This window comes from Mastigoproctus giganteus, chromosome 7 (genome assembly GCF_048544385.1).
Source record: "Mastigoproctus giganteus isolate SK-2022 chromosome 7, ASM4854438v1, whole genome shotgun sequence".
Lineage (NCBI taxonomy): Eukaryota > Metazoa > Arthropoda > Arachnida > Uropygi > Thelyphonidae > Mastigoproctus > Mastigoproctus giganteus.
In genome coordinates this window covers 213248890-213271455 of record NC_143581.1, presented here as the reverse complement: position 1 = coordinate 213271455, position 22566 = coordinate 213248890, and positions in this window count along the sequence as shown.

Genomic DNA, 22566 nt, shown 5'->3' with positions numbered 1-22566 from the left:
TCCTCCACACGATGTTGCTGAGTATCTCCCAGAGAATACAGCAATCAGAAAAGCAAATAAAAACTATGCACAGAAAGCACAACGGATCCTTTCACCCTGGAAGAGCTGACTGCAGTATTACAGAAAATAAACCCCAACAAATGCCCTAGCCTAGACCTGATAGAGTATACCTTCATCTTTCGTCTGTTTAAACTAAGGCCGCTATACCTCCTCCTGTTGTACAATAAATGCCTCCAGAGGTTTCTTTCCCAAGGTCTGGAAAACTACTCTTCTGCGCCTGATAAAGAAACCATGTAAGCCATCTTTAGATCCTCGCTCCTTCCGTCCCATTGCACTCTTGGCAAATCTCGGAAAAATTCTAGAGCGTCTTATGGTCCTAAGAGTCTCGGCGCTTTTCCAGGTGAAAAATCTAATCTCTCCACATCAATATGGATTCACACCAGGATGCTCCCCTGAAGAGGCCCTTTTCGATCTGGTGTTACATATAAAAAACTCCGAGGCTTGAATTGGCAATCTTTGTCGATTTTGAGGGAGCATTCGACACTGTCTGGTGGAACAGCGCTTTGGAGTGCCTCCGGTCTGCCTCCTGTTCCCATCAATTATATAAACTTTTCCTTAGCTACTTCTCTGAAAGAACTGTTATCCTAAAATCCAATTATCAACATGTCCTCAGGCCTGTCTCTCGGGGATTCCCCCAGGGGTCAGTTTTGGGGCCTGTGGTGTGGAATATGGTTCTACAGAATTGGCTCTCCCGTTCCTTTGAGAACACCAAAGTTGTAGCCTTTGCCGATGACCTTACGATCATTGTGTCTGGAAAATCTAGGAGTGCCACTGACCATAACGCCAGTCTGGTCCTGTCTGATCTCTCCTCCTGGGCAGCATTGAAAAAACTCTGCATTAACCCAAGTAAAACCAAAATGATGCTCTTTAAGCACAAGCTAGACCTCAGGCGTCCACCACAGGTTAAAATTACTGGAATCTGGCTACCCATAGTTACTGAAGCTACCATTCTCGAAGTGGTAATTGACCACAAACTGAGCTTCCTGCCACACTTCACCCATCTCAGATCAAAAGTCAAGAAGCTCTCTGGATCCATTATTAGTATCTCCAGGAACGACTGGGGCCTTTCCAAGAGGACGCTTCGTCTCTACTATAAAGCAGTCTTCCTGTCAATCGTCACATATGCAGCCGGTGCCTGGTGTCACCGAGTTGGCTTGGTCAAGATGAGAAACAGATTGAGTTCCATCCAACGTACAATGTTACTGGCTACCCTTAGAGTTTGCAGAACAGTTTCTACGGCAGCCATCGAGGTCATAGCTGGAACTCTTCCTCTGGATTTGTATGCCGCTTACAGAGGGCTAGTATTTAGAATTAAAAAAAACATCCCCACTAAGTTCCTTGACGTCGAGCTTGATCTTGACACCGACCCTAAAGCTGAGAAAGCCAGATGCTACGAGGTAGTGAACATCTGGCAGATCTGCTGGGATGCATCCCAAGTTGGAGTGGTTACTAGAATATTCCTTCCTGATGTCACCTTTACATCCTGTAATTCGGTCCAATCCAGGCTTTCCCTCACTATGGAGACTTCCTTCCTAGTTACTGGACATGGCCCTCTTAATGAAAAACTGCACCAACTAGGCCTCTGCATGACTGACCTGTGCTACTGTGGTGCAAGGGGATGTCCCCAGGGGTCAGTTTTGGGGCCTGAAGTGGATTAGACAATGGGTTTTTTTTCCCTTCTCCTCCTTGCATTCTCTTTGGAGTCAGCCACTCCACACTTATTTTTATTTATATATATATTTTTTTTAATTATTATTTTTATTTTTTTTTCTCAAAATTTATTTTATTTATTTGTTTTATTTTATTTTTTCTCAAAATTTATTTTATTTATTTAAATTTATTTTATTATTTTGTTTATTTATTTTTATTATTATTTTTTCCATAATCTGCACCATGGGTGGTTTTTTTTTTTATTTTATTTTTAAATTTTTTTTTATTTATTTATTTTTATTTTATTTTTTTTTTCCCCACAACCTACACCATGGGTGATTTTTTTTCTTTTGTCTGCCTCTCTGGAATGGACCCCCAGAGGATCCTGACCTACCTGCTGGCAACATCATCTGGGTCCGAGTCTCTATTGAGACAGTATTGTGCATTACTGGGACTGGCCCACCTTCCCGTGGTGTGGACGAATACCCAGAACCATCTCTCCGGGTGATTGATGCTTCTGGGTAGCCAAGCGGCCACACACAAACCTCCGTCACACACACATATCTGGCCCATTTGTAGTGATACTGCTCTTCACAGAGATATGAGGCGGAGTTGAACAGATGGGTCTAGGTGCCGCCCTTTACAAAAACACATGTCCACATGTCCGCCTTACTTTTCGGAAACCCCTCGCACCAACCTTGACATTTGTCTTCTTTTAGTAAAACCGTTTTTAGCAAAATTTTGCAAGGCATTAAATCTTTCCCTGCTAAGCAGACACACATGTTCATTGCCACCGGACAGTTCCAGTGGCAATGAACAATGGATAGTTCCCGTGGCAATTGAAAGTATATGGGAGATGTGGTATGTAGCATGTTGTGCCCTTTGTTTATCCGGCCTGTTAGCCCCTAATGGGACCCGACGTTACCATACCTTGCCACGGGGAGGCCGGCCAGGTGTTACCTGTAATATATAGTACTCTGGCAGATCCTGCCACCTACTTTCAGTGGCTAGGACCTAAAAAAAAATGCTCGCGGTTAGTCATTAGCATTTGTTAGGATAATTTAGAAGCTTGCGACAGGCTACACGCTGAAATAATATTTTCTATATGACAAAATGGATCGGGCAAAAACTTTTAATATACTGTAGTTAAATTTGGATGTATAGGGCTGAAAACGCTGTGAAAGTCAACAGTAAAGGGGGGAGGCTGAAGACTGGAAGGAAGAAAAGAAAGTAAGGGACCGATGAGAGGATGGCCCCGCGTTTGCAGTGGAGCAGGCCCGTGTCCCACCAGAGGGAAGAGATTTGGGGAAGGGAGGAGTAGGGGAGGGAAAAGTCCCTTTTCTCCCCATATGACCACCTTGGATGTCCTTTAGTCCAGGAGACAAAGAAGGCGAGATGAGGTTCTTCTGGTCTTCTGTGGTGTCTTGATGAGTTCAGTCACAGTTACTGTCACAGTGGAGGACATTGATATGTTCTACCTCCAGTCTTTATTGGTGTGTTTTCTTTGTCTGTGGTAAAAAGACTCTTCCATGTTTTGGTCCAGTTATATCACAACAGTTTGTTTTCGCTTGGAAGGTCAAGAGGGAGACCAACTACCTGATCTTTATCAATGGGTTTCTTTTCAAAGTAGTATACTAGTCTCATCCCTCTTTTGGACCATGTAGGTTGTATAAGATTTGTTTTCACTAAGGTGGACCAACTAGATCCTAGTTGCCTCACAGGTTGGGGGTCCATTCCAATGATCCAGTGATGTGTGTAGTTTTTCCTTGGCCAGTTCCCGATTGTGTGCGAAATATGCGGAGTATAGTATTAGTATTAGTATTAGTAATTAACCCCTGGCATTGCTGCTGTGAAGGGTCTATTGTATATACCACGTTTGTATACAATAAAGATTATATAATGGCCGCATGGTGCAAGAAAGCCTATGGCTTATGCTACACCAGCCAAAAAAAAAAAAAAATCCGAACAAAACAATGATAAAAACAAAAAATAAATAAAGAATAATAATTAATAAAAAAAAAAGGAAATTAAACCTATCATCCTATGCGCTTCCCTTACCCGAAAGTACTATCCAGATGACCTTTGAATTTCCCCAAACTGTCGGCCTCTACCACCCATGAAGGCAACTTATTCCAGTAATTTATAACTCGTTGGCTAAAATAAAACTTCCTGCAGTCCAATCTAAACATTTCCCCCCGTAACTTGAATTTATGTCCGCTAGTTCTAGCATCATTAATAATCTTGAAAATTTCGTCCTCATTCATTTTACTGATGCCTCTCAGAGCCTTAAACACCTCAATCAAATCTCCTCTAAGGTGTCTAGTTTCCAAACTCTGCAGCCCACATATTCGAAGTCTTTCTTCATAAGGACCCTTTTGCCGATCTCACCAGGCGAGTTACCCGTCTTTGCACCCTTTCAAGAAGCTCGATGTCTTTCTTTAGGTGCGGTCTCCATACTTGAACACAGTATTCCAAGTGTGGTCTAACATAAGCCTTATATAATGGGATTATCACGTCCCTATCTCTACTTGCAAAAGTTCGATAGATCATCGATAGGACACCATGGGCCTTCCTTGCAACCTGTTTACAATGCTCAGAGAATTTCATGTCTGACCGTATCGTAACACCCAAGTCCCATTCCTCCAGTACTGGATTTAGTTGAACTCCACCAAGTGAATAAGTTATTTTGGGATTACTGTTTCCCAGGTGTAATACCTTACACTTTGTTGGATTAAAGCATAGCTGCCATTTTTCTGACCATTCCTGAAGTCTATCTAGGTCTCTCTGAAGAAGCTCAGCTTGACAGTGATCATTAACTACTCTACCAATTTTAACATTATCTGCAAATTTAGACATCACGCCCTCTATCCCTTCATCAATGTCGTTTATGAAAATTAAAAACAACAGTGGTCCTAATGCTGATCCTTGGGGAACCCCACTTCTTACATCAACCCAATCTGAGGAATAGCCATTTATCACAACCCTCTGCCTCCTGCCCTGAAGCCCTCCTTCTATCCATCTAAGGATTTTCCCAGTGATTCCAACCTGTTCCATTCCAGCTTATAAAGCAACCGCTCATGTGGGACTGAGTCAAAAGCTTTGCTGAAATCTAAATAAACAATGTCGAAATTATTCCCTAAATCCAGCTCGTGAGTGACCCTTTCGAAATAGCGAACCAGATTTGTTAAACATGATTTTCCCTTTACAAAACTATGCCGAGTATCCTTGAGAATTTCAATTCGATACAAATTGATCCTGAATTCCACCCTTGATCATTGCCTCCATGATTTTCCCTACTACTGAAGTCAGACTGACAGGTCGATAATTTCCAACTTCACTTTTAGAGCCACCCTTATGTATGGGAGATACATTTGCACTTTTCCAATCCAAGGAAATCTCCCCAGAGTCTAGTGATGCTCGCATAATTAGCCTCAATGGTTCAATGCACTCGCTTGCCGCCTCCCTTAAGATTATAGGGTATGTTCCATCAACTCCAGGAGCCTTACTGGTCTGTAGGCTCGAAAGTTTTTTCATTAAATATTCTTGCGAAATTTCAATATCATTAATTACATATTTTTTAACTTCGCTCCCACAATTTCCCATTGCCACAAAAGGTTTTTCATTTGTAAATATCGATGCAAAATAACTGTTGAGTTCATCTGCAATGGCAGGTGGTGTATTTAATACTATCCCCCTTTCCCTTACGTAAAGGTCCGATCTGGTTTGTCCTGCTCTTCTTGGCATTTATATATGTGAAGAATTCTTTATCCCCCCTCTTTGCTCTGTTTGCTAGTGATTTCTCATAAACTGCCTTTGCCTGTCGAACCTTTTCTGTGGCTCTATTACACATCACCCTGTAGCTGTTATAGGCTTCAGTACTTTTTATTGCTCTGTAACCTTTCCATGCCACCTTTTTCTGCTCAAGTAATGTGGCAACTTCACTATTCATCCAACTTGGAACCCTGCTCATGGGGTATTTTTTTAATGGTATATACGCATTCAAGGCATCTGTGATTAATGTCATAAAAGCATACCACAGTTCAAATGCATTCATTCCCTGCGCGATATCTACCCAGTTAATAGAGGCCATGTAGTACCTTAAGGCATCGTAATTTCCTTTTCTGAAATTAAAACCCATTCCTTTGCCTTTTACTTCTGCTACCTCTCTCATCATCCGCCGTAGAACTCCGTGATCACGTGATATATTTCGGGCTTTATTTCTGTTGTTCCTTAGAGAAGGGTTTCTCTGAATTTATTCAGGTCTTGTGTTTCCTTTACTCTGGGCCATCAATCACAAGACAACTATGCCTGTTGTCTCGTGATTGACTGTCCTATTCATGGATTTGTGAACTTTTGGGATGCCTCCATTCAAGGGGAGGGTAGGGTCCATTGTCTTGTGAACAGATTTTGTGCAAAAAGTGTGAAAGCTTTGTAGGTCTCTTCCTCTTGCAGAATGATGTCCTCCTGGTTTCGAAGAAGCGAGTGAATCTTGGTGTATAGTTGACATCTGAGGTCCTCGTAGTAGTCACACTCGTAGACCAGGTGCTCCCAGGACTCCTCCTGTCTAGGAGCACTGCGGAGTAGCTGAGATTCCAAAGTCATATAGTCTCTTTCTGAATGAGCCATGTTCGGTTAATAGGTAGGTGGTTTGGAGTCCAAGCAAAAACCAAGCCGGGAAGAGTGGATAAACTTGTTCGACTTCTGGTATAAACCTCTTAGTAATGGAGTCTTTGTTAGTGAGGTTCCAGCGATTTTGCCATAGTGATTACATGTGTTGTACAATCCGTATATTCTCCACGGTTTTGGAGTTTACTGGGTGGGTGATGAATCCTATATGGGAGACTATTTTTCCTTTGGAATGTTGGTACAGCAACCCCTCCCCCCACCGTGCAATCTCCAAGTTCAGGTCAGGGCATCCGACCAGGACCTGGAGCACGTGGGAGCACAGGCGCCTCCGTAGCCATGTGGGAAGGAGCAGCAGTGCGTAGCACACGCTTCTTGATTAGACCGGGGTTTGAGCCCGTCACCAGCAAATACGGAGGATGCGGAAAGGTCAGGGAATGACCACCGCATATTCCCGGAGCAATATGGCCCTAGTTGCTAATGCTCCTAAAAACCAAACAACAACAACAACAACAACAACAACGTGGGTGTGCACAGTGCAGCAAGCTCTTGTCATTATGAGTAATATCGATTGGTGTGTCAGCTCCAGTTTTTTCTTGTTGACAGCTGTGTGATGATGTTTAGGTAAGGTGTATTTAGTGTCAGACGGCACCAGAGGTTACCCCATCTCCGCAAATGATGTTTAGGTAGGTGGTAGATGTCAGAGTTCCCGGCACATGGATGATTGGCCCAGGGTATCCCAGCAGAACATCGCCCAAAGCATGACACTGCCGCCACCGGCTTGTGTTCATCCCAAGGTGCACCCAGGCGCCATCATTTCCCCAGGTAAACGACACACACGTACCCGGCCGTCCACATGGTGCAACAGGAAACGTGATTCTTCTTCCAATCACTCAAGGTCCAGTTTCAATGCCCATTGTAGGTGATGTCACCGGTGAACCGTGGTTAGCATGGGAACTTGGAGCAGCCTGCGGCTATGCAGCCCCATTTTCAGCAGGGTTCGATGTACTATGCGTTTTGACACATTACTCCCGTCACCAGCATTCCAATTACCGGCTAGTTGCGCCACAGTCGTTCTTCTGTTGCCACGTACCATCCGGGAGAGCCTTCGCTCACCTTGAGCATCGATGATCCGTGGTCGCCCAACACCTCGCCGGCAGTTCGTGGGTTTTCCCTCCTTGGATCACTTTCAGTAGGTATTAACCACGGCTGCCCGTGAGCATCCCATCAGCCGTGTCGTTTCGGATATGCTCTGACCCAGTCGTCTGGCCATTACAATTTGGCCTTTGTCAAACTCGCTTAAGTACACTGCCCATCTGAAGAAAAAGAGTAACACATTAACGGAGCTCAGTATCAGGTATTGTTTATACCGTGTCCCGATCCGCGCACGCGCCGTAGTTCACCTTCAGTTACTGCGATTTGCATAACGACTCGCTGCTCATAACGTTTTGGCTCATCGGTGTATATATATATATATTGTTTTTTTTTTTTTTTGTTAAATTTTTTTTATTGATTTGTAAAATTTGGCGCCCCGTGCAAGGGCTCTGCTAGCTCGTGCCTTAATCCGGCACTGCCACACTGGGAGAGGGGAAGTCTGAAATATTTTAAAGCATAAAGTCCACCTTACTTAAAGTGAATGAAGTGATTTTTTTAAACTACACTTCTAATTTTAAATATGCTGGTTGTAGAATTATAATTTTTTCTTAACTACAAAAAACACATTAGGTAGGTCAAATAAAATCTGCAGATTTTATTCAAGTCGGCATTTTTTTCATTCTCCATGTTTTTGAACTCGTTCCTTTTCGACACGAGAGGCTTCTTCGGTGTCTTCGAAGCTTTTATTCTTGGATAATATTACTACCCTCTGCTTACTCAACTGAATCAATGTTAGTGACTGAGTTAGCGGTCTTTAGGAAGTGACGTCATTTCCGTATCTTAGTATGAACTTACTCTACTGAATCAACTTATCCTACCGAATCAACGTTAGTGACTGAGTTAGCATCGTTAGCGCCAGTTACATAGTGACGCCATTCGCGTCATTTAAAATCTAACAGCCACCTAACAGGAAGTGACGTAATTTGGGTCATTTAAAATCTAAACGGTCAGCTTTCTCTGTTACCAATCAACTGCGTCATTTCCGTTACAAGAAAATTTCGTTACCAATCGATTTTACTCTAGTGCTGCCATAGATGCTTTCACATCAAAAAGTAACAAGTTCGATTACCAGGTTTCTGGACATCCAGACACAGCCAGGTCCATTGAATGTTAGAATGTCAACATCTTGGAAAAGATGTTAACATTCCAATTCAACAAGAAACACTAGACGCAAGTGAAGCAAATTCTGATGAAATTATATATTATTTTCGAAATATATACTTTTCTAAATTCCCCCCCCCCCCCCAAAAAAAAAAGATATAAGAAAAATAACCATCGGGGACGGCAATAAGAAGTTAGCACCAGGGCAACTATATAGCCTGGCGCGGCCCTGTGTATAACTAACTACTCTGAAGGCTGCAATGCATTAGCATTAAGCTAACTGTGATCCTTCCATAGACTGGCGTACATTTGATCATGAGTCAACTGTACATTTGATCGAAATGTATAGTTGAGGCCTGATGTGGCCGGTTAAGAGTGTAGCAACACACACAAGTTGACTGCTATGATTTCATTTTTATATGAAAATAAAAGGAGAATTATCATTCAGTGGTTCGCTATCCTTTTGCATATCCTTTTTATTACCAATAAGAAATTTAAAAAATTAAAATAAGGTCAAAATTTTAAAATAATTAATTAAAAATTAAGAGCAATAATAATAAAAGTACTGTACTTTTTCCGCACTGATTTGGTAACTTCAAGACGTAATGCGTATTGATAAATGCCAGATGCAATAATTATCTTCCCCTGATCCTCCACCTTCCGACGTATTCGGGAAGAATAATTACCCCTTAAGATTACTGCAAAAGCGTTCTTGTATAATATACGCAACAAAAAAAAAATTCAGGGCAAAGGAAGAAATCTCGTTACTAACAACGTCCATTGGACTACTATTTGGTAAATGAATACAGAAGACGAATATTTTGGCAATACTCCATTAAAACACTAGCTGGGAATGAAATGAATCCATTTAAAACTTTTGGGTGTTTAGGCATAAGGAATAAATCTGCTGCTCGCATTATACATTTGTTTCAATGTGATTTTCCTTTGGACATAATTTGCAATATCTTTGCTACTAGTATCTTTACTGCTGCTACTACTAATGTCAGTGGGTTTAAACTCATTTATTTCATATTTTTTTCCTTGTCGAGATTTATGAGAATGAAATGAGAGAACCAGACTAGATTGGCGACAGTCGATCGGAACATAAAGCCAAACTGAAACTGGATGATTAAATGGCAGACATATGGCAGTGGCAAAAAATTCTTTTCAAAGCATTTTTAATCGTAGGGCTTTCGTTGTGAGTGGGGTGGGGGATTCAGATTTATCTCCACGATTCTTGAAAATGTGAAATAAATGAGTTTAAATGCGCTGAGATTAGTAGTAGCAGCAGTAAAGATGCTAGTAGCAAAGATATTGCAACTTATGTCCAAAAGAAAATCATATTGAAACAAATGTATAATGCGAGCCATTATACAAAGGAAGTTAAAATATGGAACTGATCCGGCCACTTGACACTATTAGTAAATGGATCATAAAATTTCTTTACTACATATGAACTGAAATATGCACACCAGTTAAAATAATTCACCATAACTTTCCCAATGGCGACTGAAATGGTCACAAGCGTCCACAAAACGGATTAAGGGGCCTTCCAATCAAAAGCAGTCTTGCTTTACTGATAGTGATTGCAGAAATAATCCCACAATAAAGGAAGCAGTTTATGGGAGCGTTCACCCACCTATCTTTCTATCTGAAGTCATCATCCTAAACCCCCCTCCGTCCGCCTTGCCCGCCACACATAGGCATCCTCACAAGTATCATTAGCCTTTTAATAAAATTCAAGATTTCATCTCGGCTTAACTTTCGCTCATTGAAAACCACAATGCAAAGAACTTAAAGTTCCATTTAGCGAGCTATGATGAAACACTGTCGACCTTATGACCTCTCCGAAATACATCTGGAAAGTAGGTGACACAAACGTCACCACTGAGAAATGCTTGGTGACGTAATAGGGTCAAGGAGAATAGACAAAAAAGATTCAAAGTACAAGAAAGAAAGAAAAAAAAAAAAAAAAGAGACGTGATGCTAAGATACATATGTAACTCCTTAGGCGGATGTTAAAGGATGGAATGATCTAATCTGTCCCACCCAAATAGGGGTAAAAAAAAAAAAAAACCTCATTAAGAGACATTCTCTGTAAATGACATCTTTAAGTGAACCCATTCTAACATGCTTCAGAATCAACTGAAGGCGTTTCTTGCATCGCTGATACTAAAGCTCCAAGAACCAAACAATACAATGATTGAAGTATAAAAACAAGTTGGTAAAGAGGTTGCTCAGTGCATATACATACCATTTCTCATGGAATATTTCTGAAAGTAGACAATAGTGGAACATAACATTAATGAGAATATATTTGTGGAGAATGCCAATTTATTGCAGAAGAGGATTATAGAGTTTTCTTTATGTTTTCTCTCTCTCTCTCTCTCTTCTTTGTTTATCCATATTTCGCTTATTTGAATATGTCTTCGCGTCTGCTATCTTTCGTATTTTTGTACACAGTAGGAACGACTCATTTTGAGAACCAAAGCTGTAAATACCTAAAGAAGTTCTGCACCCAATAGCAGGAAAACACTGCCTTCCGTCGTACGCGAGTTGAAAATTTATGAAGTTTCTTCATTGATAAAAGGACTATGTTAGTTATGATTAATGAGTTAATTGCAATTTATTTATTAATTCGAATGGCTACTAAACGCAACCAGTATGCTTTAAGACATTTCCTATAAGGGAACCATATGAAATTTTAAGATGATTGGAAAATGTAGTTTTAAATGAATTTTGTTTATACCTTAATTATAGGATTTATTTATTTGAATATTTTTATAGAATAATATAGAATTTATTTTTAAAATTTAATGTACCATTGTTCCATTTTTGTATCATTGCTGTACTAAATTAATCGTACGATTTTTGAAATTTAAAAAATGGTACAGAATAATTTATTTATTTATTTATTTTTGTTTCTTTAAGTTTAGTGGCAATTTAAGTTTTGTGGCTAAATTTAAGTTTAGTGACTCTTTAAGTTTAGTTGTTTAGTGGCAAAAAAAGCATTAATCACTGATTCAGTGTATAATTTATTATTATTATTATTATTAGCTATATGGTGCAAGGAAGCCTGAGGCTTATGCTGCACCAGCCAAAAAAAATTCATCAGTTACCCTGAGAGAGAGAGAGAGAGAGAGAGAGAGAGAGAGAAGTAGAAAGGAATCACCAAGAAAGAGAAGAATGATGATATCCAGCTCAGTACCCTGGGTGTGTGTGTGTGTTTATTTTGCGAATAAAAATGTAAAGATATGGTCAGTCCACGGTTTAGGCATAAGCAAAATAACTTCATAAGGTTATAAATCTATAATGATACATTTGGAGCCTCTGTAAGTTTAGAGCCTCATCAAGTCTCGATTCAACCCTCATTGGGGTATACAGACCTGAGGATCTCACTATAGTACTAAACAGCAAAAATTTTCTCTCATAATTAAGGGATTCAAACTCAGATCTTTTCACTCCACAGCCATCTCCTCGACAACAAAAAAAAAAAAAAAAAAAATGCAACTCTTACCAAAAATACCAAACAATTACCAGTAATTGTTTGGTATTTTTCAGTGACTTTTTTTACTTCATAAAAGTTACTTTTTAGCAAAACATTTTTATTGTTGTTATAGAATATGCAGTTGCACAAAAGTAGTGGAACTCGTTTCTGATTTCTTTTTTTTAAATAAAAAATAAGCCACGACGTGCGAAAAATCGTGCAATTTACAAAATGAGACTTCAAGAAAAAAGTTGAGAACGATTGGCCTAAATTAAGCAGAAGACTTTCGAAATCGTCTGCCAAAACTTGGCATATTTCAATGATTTTTGATAAAAGCTTAAAAAAAACAAGTTGAACTACTACGAGAAACCAAACCAGGTATTCATTATTATTTCGTATACTCTCGCTATCTCTTAAGTGTGTACATCCGCCCACGTGGGGTGGAGACGAAGGAATCTATCAAGAGGCAGAACACACACACAGTCGTGCAGTGAGAAATAACGGCAACTTTCCACTCGCTTTCAAACGACCTTCACGCTATTTCACAATAACAAGGATGGGCGTGTAGTTGAAGCCGCATGGGAACCGTGAATGGTAATAACAAGCGAAGGGATACAGAGGGCGCTGCTAGTGGCGTTTGTGGGAGTTTTTAGATCGCATTCAGATAATTTACAGCGGGTGCCTTTGTCTGGTGCGAAGTACACCCACTTGTGTGGTGAATGTTTACAGCCGGGGACAATGACATACAAAGACAGCTTGGTGGGGGGAAAGGAGTTGCTGTTTCAAGGAGCAACAAGTACAGTTTGTTCTGTGTAAATGGGAGGACCTGTTTGTTTTCATTTGCACACCACTAGATAATAGCTCCAACCATTTCATTGTTGCCAAACGACGCTACGTAAACAGAACCAAAGGGGGGAAGTGACTTAAACTTCCTGTGCTATTTGGCAGGAGACAGTGAGGTGCCCAGGAAATATCAGTAATGAGGGAGTTTACTCGTGATAATAAATAAAACAGTAAATTAAAATGGCAGTACAGTATAATGACCACAAAAGGCATGTTCATTCTATTCGTTCTTTTTTTTTTTTTTTTTTGAAATAGAACGAATTCATATTTTTTTTTGTATAGTAGGATGGCGCAAAGAAGGGCGCGGCAACACAAGGGCGCCAGATTCTGAGGGGCGTCTCATCGTCACTGTAAATTATTTGATTTCAACATGCAACATGCCAATAAGTTAAGTTGCATCAAAGATTTGCTGACAATCACCGTATTATTATTCACAGTTCAGAACCAAACCAACAGTTTTGTAATTTTTGAATGTGTGGGTTGAATGACTAATGTTTCTTAACAATGCGTCATGGTAATTAAATTCATTGGTACATGGTAAATTCATTAAAATCGGACAAACAGAAATCTAGCAATGATTATTTCTTTTTCCGTTCGTCTGTGTGTAATAAATCAACTCCCCATTGATATATTTTCATAAAATTTTATAGTTTTGAATATAAACTCGCTACCAGGGCCATGCAAATGGGAGATGCATTGGATGGGCCGCACCAGAGCCCCTGATCTAGGGAGCCCAATCGAGGAAGCCATCAAAGTCTCAACATAAATAAACGAGGCCCCTAAACCCCTTTTGCATCCGGGCCCCCAAGTACCTTTGCACGGCCCTGCTCGCTATTTCAGACTAAAGGAGGAGTAGCCCGAATTATAGAATGTAATTAAATGTAAATAATTAGTTATGAATTAATCAATTGGTTATTAATTGTAATAAAAAAAAGTAAAGTGCAGCCATTATCAACCCACTGCAGGATGGAAGCCTACTCAACAATTCATGCTGAGGGAAATGGACCATAATCTGCCACGCAGGTCCAGTGCGGGTTGGCAGATCGATCGTATTCAGGGGCTTGAACCACAACCACGGTCTACTCAAAGAGCGTATGCAACTGCATTGCCGCTCCTGACCACTCGGCTACGGAGGCCTTTGATTGATACATAATTAATAAAAATTAGTTATAAAACTAGGTGCCAGCGAAATTATCTTCAAAGTCCATCTATGCCAAAATGTAAAAAAGAAAAATAAAGACAATTGATTAATTAATTATCTTTATTTCTCTATTTAAGAAAAAAACATGGTATAATACAAAGAATTAGTGTTAAACGTTAATAACTATATATTTAATTCAGTTATTAACATTTTATAATATAATTTTAATATATTTGATAGATCATGCATTTAATAATATTAAAAAAATAAATTTAGTAATTTTGTAGAGGAGTTAATATACAGTGGCGGACAAAAAAACTGCATCACCTTAAAAAAAAAGTAACATTTGTAGTGAAAGGTATAAGATATTGTTTGATTACAGTCATTTTGTTTGTCACAAAGCAAAGGTATTGCGTCAGACAACGCTTCTATTGCATCGGACAGTAATTGCAAGATATTGCATCAGCCGTTTCTATAAATACGGCGTTGGAAGGGCTTACACCTCAGCAAAACAGGATACTAATGAGCGTGTATACCCTTTCAATGCCGTATTCACAGAAACGGCTCATGCAATACCTTGCAATTACTGTCTGATGTTACTGCAATCTGATGTCTGAAGCAAAGGGGTGGGGCGAATTAAGTTTATTAACGGAACGGTGAATGCAGAAACCTACACTGCTATCTTGGAGGAATGCCTGAAACCCGTTATTAGGGATCACCACACAGACGTCCAAAACTGCATTTTTCAACAGGACTCAGCACCTTGCCACACAGCAAAATTTGTAAGTTTTATGCTATTTATATTTAATGATGAGTTTGCCTTCTTGTCTCACAAGGCTTAAAACATACTTGTTTTAAGTATGTTGGTGTAGTCCCTCGTTTTTCTCCCTTAAGATGCAGTCATACCTCAGAAATGCTGGCATCTAACAAATATATTTCGAACGTTTCTGCAACCCACAATGCAGCGCAAAATTCACAAATGATGCAGTTGTTTTTTGTGCGCCACTGTATATGCTTACTTTTCCAATTGTTTCCACCATATCCGTCCGCATGCAATAACTCGATTCCTATACACGTTTTTCATGAAATTTTATATTTATTTTGCTCTTTTAGAAAAATTTGTCGGGCCATCCTACTTTCATTAAAATCGGACAAACAGAAATCTAGCAATGATTATTTCTTTTTTCGTCCGTCTGCGTGTAATAAATTAACTTCCCATTGGTATATTATCATAAAATTTTACAGTTTTGAGATTTCTTAAGTCATCCCAAATTTCATTAAAATTGGAACAGAAATCCGGCAATTATTCTTTATTTTATTATTATTTTTTTATACACATGGATCTTATGCTTGTTGCCATGCTCGCAGCAGCCGAGTTGTCAAGGGCAAGGGTGCCTGATTACTCGGCTACGGCGCGAGAGGTCGGGTACGTGCATAAATACACAAGACCACTAAGGCATAAGTACAAGTGCCTTGAGTGACCGGGGTTCAAGCCCGTGACTGCTAAATACGGTGCTGTTTCTTGTATTCTTTCTATCTATCTTGTGAACTCCTCTGAATGTGTGGTTGTATCGGAGTTTTTTTTTTTTTTTTTTATGTAAATCCCAAACACGAGAGGTATTAGAACCTATAGTACTTAGTACCGTGCTTGGGCTGAAGGTTGAGAAGACGAAAGAAGATATTTGTTGACATTGGACTTGAACTTCTGTAGATTGTAATTTTCAAAAAATAGGTATGATGAAGGAAGGTTGTTACAGAAAAAGGCAGTTGAATGAATAAACGAGGAAGATGAAAAGTTGGTTCTGTGAGTTTGAAGTTGGACAGTAAATGGATGTTGGCTGGTGGCGGCACGTGATCGGACTGTTTTGAAAGAGAGAGCGGGAATTATAGAAGCCAATTCAGAAGAACAGTGCCCATGGAAGTATCTGTAGAAAAGGCATGCAGCAGAAACAGTATGTCTATGAGACAGAGTGCAGAGACTCTGTTAGAGATGAATCAATAATTAACCTAACGGCCCTCTTCTGAATGGAATCAAGAAGTCTGAGAGAGGTTTTGGGGGCACCACCCCAGATGTGGGAACAATATTCCATGGCAGGGCGGTTTTGCGATTTATACAGAGTGAGCAGCTGTTTGGAAGAAAAGTAATGCCGAGAGCGAAAGAGAAAACCAAGTTTTTTAGATGTAGAGGAAGCAATATTTGTAATGTGCTTGTGCCAAGAGAGATTAGAAGTCAGATTAATCCCCAAAAGAGATATATCATTTTGCCTAGAAATCGGTGTGTCACTAAAGATAAGCATAGGAGCAGAAGAATCCTTTTTGCGAGATATAAGACAAGACTGAGTTTTAAAAGGGTTGAAATCAACTAAGTTGTCTTTGCCCCATTGGAAAATTGCCTGAAGATCGGCATTTAAGGAATTGGTAGCAGATTTTCGAGAAGTTGAAGCTGATTGAGCAGGGTAAAGCTTCTCAAAATGGAAAGTAGAATGCAATGTGCTATCATCGGCAAAACTATGGATAGGATTTCCAGTCAATGGAAGGTCATAAATATACAAGAGGAAAAGAGTGAGGGAAAGAACTGAACCTTGGGGGACACCAGCATTAGTAGAGAAGTTAGAAAACAGAGAGCCATCTACCATCACCCTCAGTGAGCGATCAGAGAGAAAACTGGATAACCAATTACTAAAACAGTTGGCAAACCATAAGATGGAACTTTGGACCTTTATGCCAAACACGATCGAAAGCCTTTGAGATGTCAAGAGCAACTACTTGTGTTTCACAGAACCTTTCCATTGAATTAGTCCATAAATTGGTAACATAAGCCACAATATCATCAGTGGATCGACACTGACGGAATCCATACTGGCGATCGTTGATCAGACGGAAAGTTTCTGGGTAGTTTAAGAGTTGGCGGTTAATTGATTTCTCCAAACAACAATAGAAAGAGTAGAACTAATTAGAATGGGACGATAATTGGATGGGAGGGATTTGTCTCCCTTTTTAGGAACTGGCTGGATATGAGCAAATTTCCAAGCAGAAGGAAAAACACCTTTGGAATAAGAAAGTGAAAAAAGGTGGCACAGAGTAGGAGTAAGTTCAGGGGCACAGGTTTTGAGAACAAGTTTTGAAATACCATGAGAACCTGGAGCTTTCTTAGCATCAAGATTCGTCAAAATCCTTCTGACATCCTTTTGACTGAAGACCACAGGAGGCATTGAATGAAGCGTGTTGGGAATGGTGGGAGGTGTTTTACCAAGATCATTAATACATGAGTTGGAAGAAAAATGGGATGCTAGCAGGTCACCTTTATCCTTGGCTGAAGTGACAACAGAACCATCTGGTTTGGACAGAGGTGGGAGCAGAGATCAGCAAAAGTTGCGGCCAATAGCTTTGGCAAGAGACCAGAATGCTCGGCTACCATTAGGGCAAGAAGCAAGTTTTCTACTCATATCCTGTTCAAACTCTAATTTTGACTGATTAATGACTGCTTTACAATTGTTGTGAGCTTTGGTGTAGGCAGAAAATGAAACTGAAGAATTAGAAACAAGCCAATTACAATATGCAACATTCTTCTCTTGAACAGCCTTAGCACATTTATTGGAAAACCAAGGTTTAGATAAAGGACGAGATTTTAAAGTGGAGTGTGGGATAAAGGTTTCCATTCCTGCAAGAATAATTTCACTGACACGATCTGAGCAAACGTTTACATCAGAAGTTTTGAAACAGTAATCCGACCAAGGAAAAGAAGAAAAGAAATTTCGCAGGTCATCCCATTTTATATTCTTGTAATGCCAAACAACACGAGGTTGGGAATAGCCATGAGATAAAGGCTCCATTGGAGAAGACACAATCACCAAGCTGTGATCTGAAGTGCCTAAAGGACCTCTCACTTCGACCGTGTACTTAGAAGGGTTGTTTGTGAGAAAAAGATCAAGCGTGTTGGCTGTATGATTAGGATTGTCCGGTATTCTTGTAGGTAAATGAACAATTTGTGCAAGGTCATTAGTAATTGCAAAAGCCTCAGCATCTCGACCAGCTGGGTCGGTGTGACTAGAAAACGGAAGCCAGCTGGAGTTGTGAACATTAAAATTACAAAGGAAAATTAAAAGTTGGACTGGAGAAAGTCAAGTTGCAAAGAGAGGACGTCAAAGAGCTCCAAGCGATTAGTTGGGAGAACGGTAGAGACAACAGATGAATTTGACACAATGAGGCAGAGAGATTTTAAGCCAGATAAGATCAAAGAGAGGAGATTCCAAACTGCCAAGTCTCTGACAGGGAATATCAGAACGGACATATGCACAAGTACCACCTTTGAGGCGAAAGGAATCATACAGCGAATAATTTGGCCATCTGAGTTGAGCAGTAGTTGAATCAACCGATAACTGAGATTCTGTCAGAAAATGTACATGAGGTTTGGCAGACCGCAAGTGGAAATGGACATCGTTGAGAGTAGAATTGAGACCACGTATATTTGTGAAATGAATTAGGAAGTGCTTGGGAGGTTTGGATGTTTTCGCAGATAAACTTGCTCTATTAGTTTGACAATTCATGGTGTATCCAATAGTAAGGAAAAGTGGGTGGGACATGGTGTATGAAGTAATGAAATTTTTGGATATGGCGTACACATGGTAAGAATATACCCAGATCCTTGACATAACGTGGCCTCGACAATGCTCCCCGCATACACACTACTCGGACTCCCTCCAGTCACTATCTGGCAGAGTAGAGGTAGCAAGATTATACACTAGCTGATCCGGAAGCCTCCTAGAGAGTTACCTATAGGTTCGGTCCGGTGTACTAACTAGCGGCCGGCCTGCGAACACCGTTTTAGAGCTGTACCCTCGAAATATAAGGAATATTGGATCTCGCCACGATGTTCATCATAACCCCAAAAGTCATCAATCATACTGCATGATGGAAGAGATAGGGAAGGGTTGACCGGAACTTAGCTCTAGAGACTAAACATGGGTTCCCCCACTTCAAGTCTCCAATAAGCAAAGTGGTGGTATTGCACCGGTTGATGAAAGTCATCTACCACCTAGTACTGCCTGGTAACATAGAAGGCAGCGTTCCTCCATGTGGTGTGGGCGCCACACCTCGACCCCTGCTTACGTTGGTTCATACCTGGGTGGTCACCCACCTTGTACTTGTGCATGGAGGTTATACCCAGGATTACTAACAGTACCACCATCGTGAAGGTGCAAGCAGAGGATTTGGGTGTCACAGACCGTCCGGACGTCGCCGAAATTGGGTCCACTTGACTTGAGTGTCACCTGAATATCAGTTCCATCTGTGTTTTAGACTCCCAGGTAGCAAGTACAGCTTGTCTGGTATATCTGAGAGAATGTCTCTGACAACCTCAAGGACCATGCATGCAATTACACATTACAAGGAGAATGCATGCAATTACACATAAATATACTGAAGCTTCATATTTATAATTGCTTTGGCGCTTAACACACATGCCTAACCTAACCTAATTTGCTAGATTAAAATTTAAAGCTACGAGGAGTTTTTCACTGAATCTGAGGCGGCCTAACTCAGCTTTGTGAAAAAAAGCTCATAAAAACTTTGCGTCGCATTGAGATTTGAACGCAGGCCTTTTCCACAGTGTGGACAGATATTACGTAAAACCACTGCACAAAACGCGAAGGCTGTTATTTGTTATGTTATTTGGTTTTTAGGAGCATTAGCAACTAAGGCCATATTGCTCCGGGATATGCGGTGGTCATTCCCTGACCTTTCCGCATTCTCCGTATTTGGTGGTGACGGGCTCGAACCCCGGTCTAATCAAGAAGCGTGGACGCGAAGGCACACTTGGATTATTCACAACAGTATATTAATAACACGAGAATAAAAATGAGAAGTTCAAGAGAAAGTCTTTTGCTCAGTTAACTAAATTTTCGTTAATCTTATGGTTCAAGGACTTGTGTGCAGCTAGGCCGGAACTCAATGCTTGTTTTCAAATAATTACATTATGCACAGTCATTAGCGAACCTTTTGTTGCTAAAGAACCTTGACACTTCTTCTAATGAACCACACCGAACAATCTTTAATGCTGTGTTTGGATTTACAGACCTGACTTTCTGGTAATCCGAGGCAAGTTTGTGCTTCCACATTCATCGATCTTCCTCGCGTGAGCATGCACAATTACTACCTTCCCACAAACATATATATATATAAAATACACACAAAAATTTTACTCGTCGTCGTAATGGAAATGGTACATTTCTAGTCACTTACAAGTGACTAAAAATGTACCATTTTGGTAAGCCATATTTGGGATGTGCTGTCATGGACTTGGGTAGGCTTTTTGTTATTTATTTTCCCCCCAAATCCTATTGTTAAAACAGTTACTTAAATACAATTTTTTTAGATGGTCCACTATTAATTATTTTCCTAACACTGTGCCGTACAAATATAACACTAGACTGCCAAAAGTAACAGACCACCTGAACGTTTCAAAGAACCTTTTAGAGATACAATATCTATGTGTCGATCTACCTTTGGCCTTAATTAAACATCGTATCCTCGCTGACAGACTCAGAACTAATTTTTTAATAACCAGAAGATATACTGGTTCCATTCTTCCTTCAACACAGCGGTCAATTCAGCTAATGATTGTGGACATGGTTGGCTTTACCCGATTGTGGCCAAGGTTGTCCCCCTGACTACCAACCTTGGCCATCAGGAGACGCGCCAGGGACTACAATCCAGGAGGTCACACGTAGGGGGAATTTTAGAAAATTCTGAAAACTCCAATAAGAATAGGAGCACGAAGATAGCTTGAGAAATATAGGAAATGGGGAGGGAAGGAAAGAGATAAAAAGAAGGGGATAAAGAAAGGAGCATCCCTGGAAGATAAAGAAAGAAGATCAAAAGTAAACTAAAAGAAAGGCAACATTTACATCTTACAAAATATATACAAAATACACTGAGTGATCACTGAATTATGACCACCCCTATGAAAACTGAATGCGACCCGTTGACCACGTGAAGTACGAGAGTGCGGAGTTAGTTGACCTACGTAGTATAGATAAGGTGTCAGTGGTTCAGTAGGTAGTAAAATTCCGAGCGTGATGTGCAGGTGCCTCGATTTCCCAAACGGCTGAATTGGTGGGGCGTTCGAGAGCAGCCGTAGTTAAAGTGTACCATGGTTGGCGTCAAACTGGTCAAACAATGACCCGACAGCAAAACTGCAAAGATCAAAGAAAGGTTGATATTAGAGGTGAGTGCCGGGTCCAACGACATGTACAGGCGAACACTGTTGAAGAGTTGACTACCCAATGCAACATGGGCCAACCCGGAACAATATAATATCTGGCATGACATGGACATGTGGACATGTGTTTTTGTAATGAGCGGCTCCTAGAACGTTAGTTCAACTCCGCCTCGTATCTCTGTGAAGATCAGTATCACTACAAATGGGCCAAATATGTGTGTGACGTCGGTTTGTGTGTATTGTGTGTGTGTTCTGTTGTTCTGTTCTGGCCACTTGGCTACCCAGAAGCATCAGTCACCTGGACAGATGATTCTGGGTACTCGTCCACACCACGGGAAGGTGGGCCAGTCTCAGCTAAACACGTACTGTCTCAATACGAGACTCTGATCCACCTGATGTTGCCAAAAGGTGGGCCAGATTCCTATAGGGGCCCAATCCATGCGTCGCACGTATGGGCTATACCAGCAGACAACCCCTACGGCATCCTCTCCTAACCAAGGTTCATCGGCGTAAAAGACTCGCCTGGTACAAAAAGCATGCAAGTTGGACGTTAGAAGACTGGAAGAAGGTGTGCTGGTTGGATGAGTCACGTTATTTACTCCACACCGTGGATGGTCGTGTACGGATTTCGCGTCAATAACATAAGGCTCTTGATCCATTATGCATAGTATCAAAAGTGCAGGCCGGTGGAGGCGGTTTTATGGTGTGAGGCATGTTTCACAGGCAGGAACTTGGACCCCTGGTGCATGTGGAACAACGTATCAGTGGTCTCCACTATCGTCAACTGCTTTCTGACTGTGTACACCCGGCTATGTTACACTTTTTCCCGAATGGCGATGGTGTCTTCCAAGATGACAATGCGCCGAGCCATCGGGCACTTTGTTGTGCAGGAATGGTTTGAGGAGCACAGTTCTGACTTCCAGCATATCGATTGGCCTCCGAACTCCCCCCCCCCCCCCGATATCAATCCCAAAGAGCACTTGTGGGACACTATGGAAAGGCATATCAGGCGTCTGGGTACACCAATCACCTCCATACCTGCATTGCTGACTGCATTACACACAGCTTGGTTGGCCATACCTCCCGAACGCTTCCGACATCTTGTTGAATCAATGCCACGTCGGATAGCTGCTGTACTAAGGGCAAAAGGAGGACCTACGAAGCATTAGGTAGGTGGTCATAATTTAGTGATCACTCAGTGTATATACATCCATAATGAAACCCTGAGAGAAACAGACAGATTAATGTACTGCCTCCACACGACATTTTAAAATGATATTTCAAATT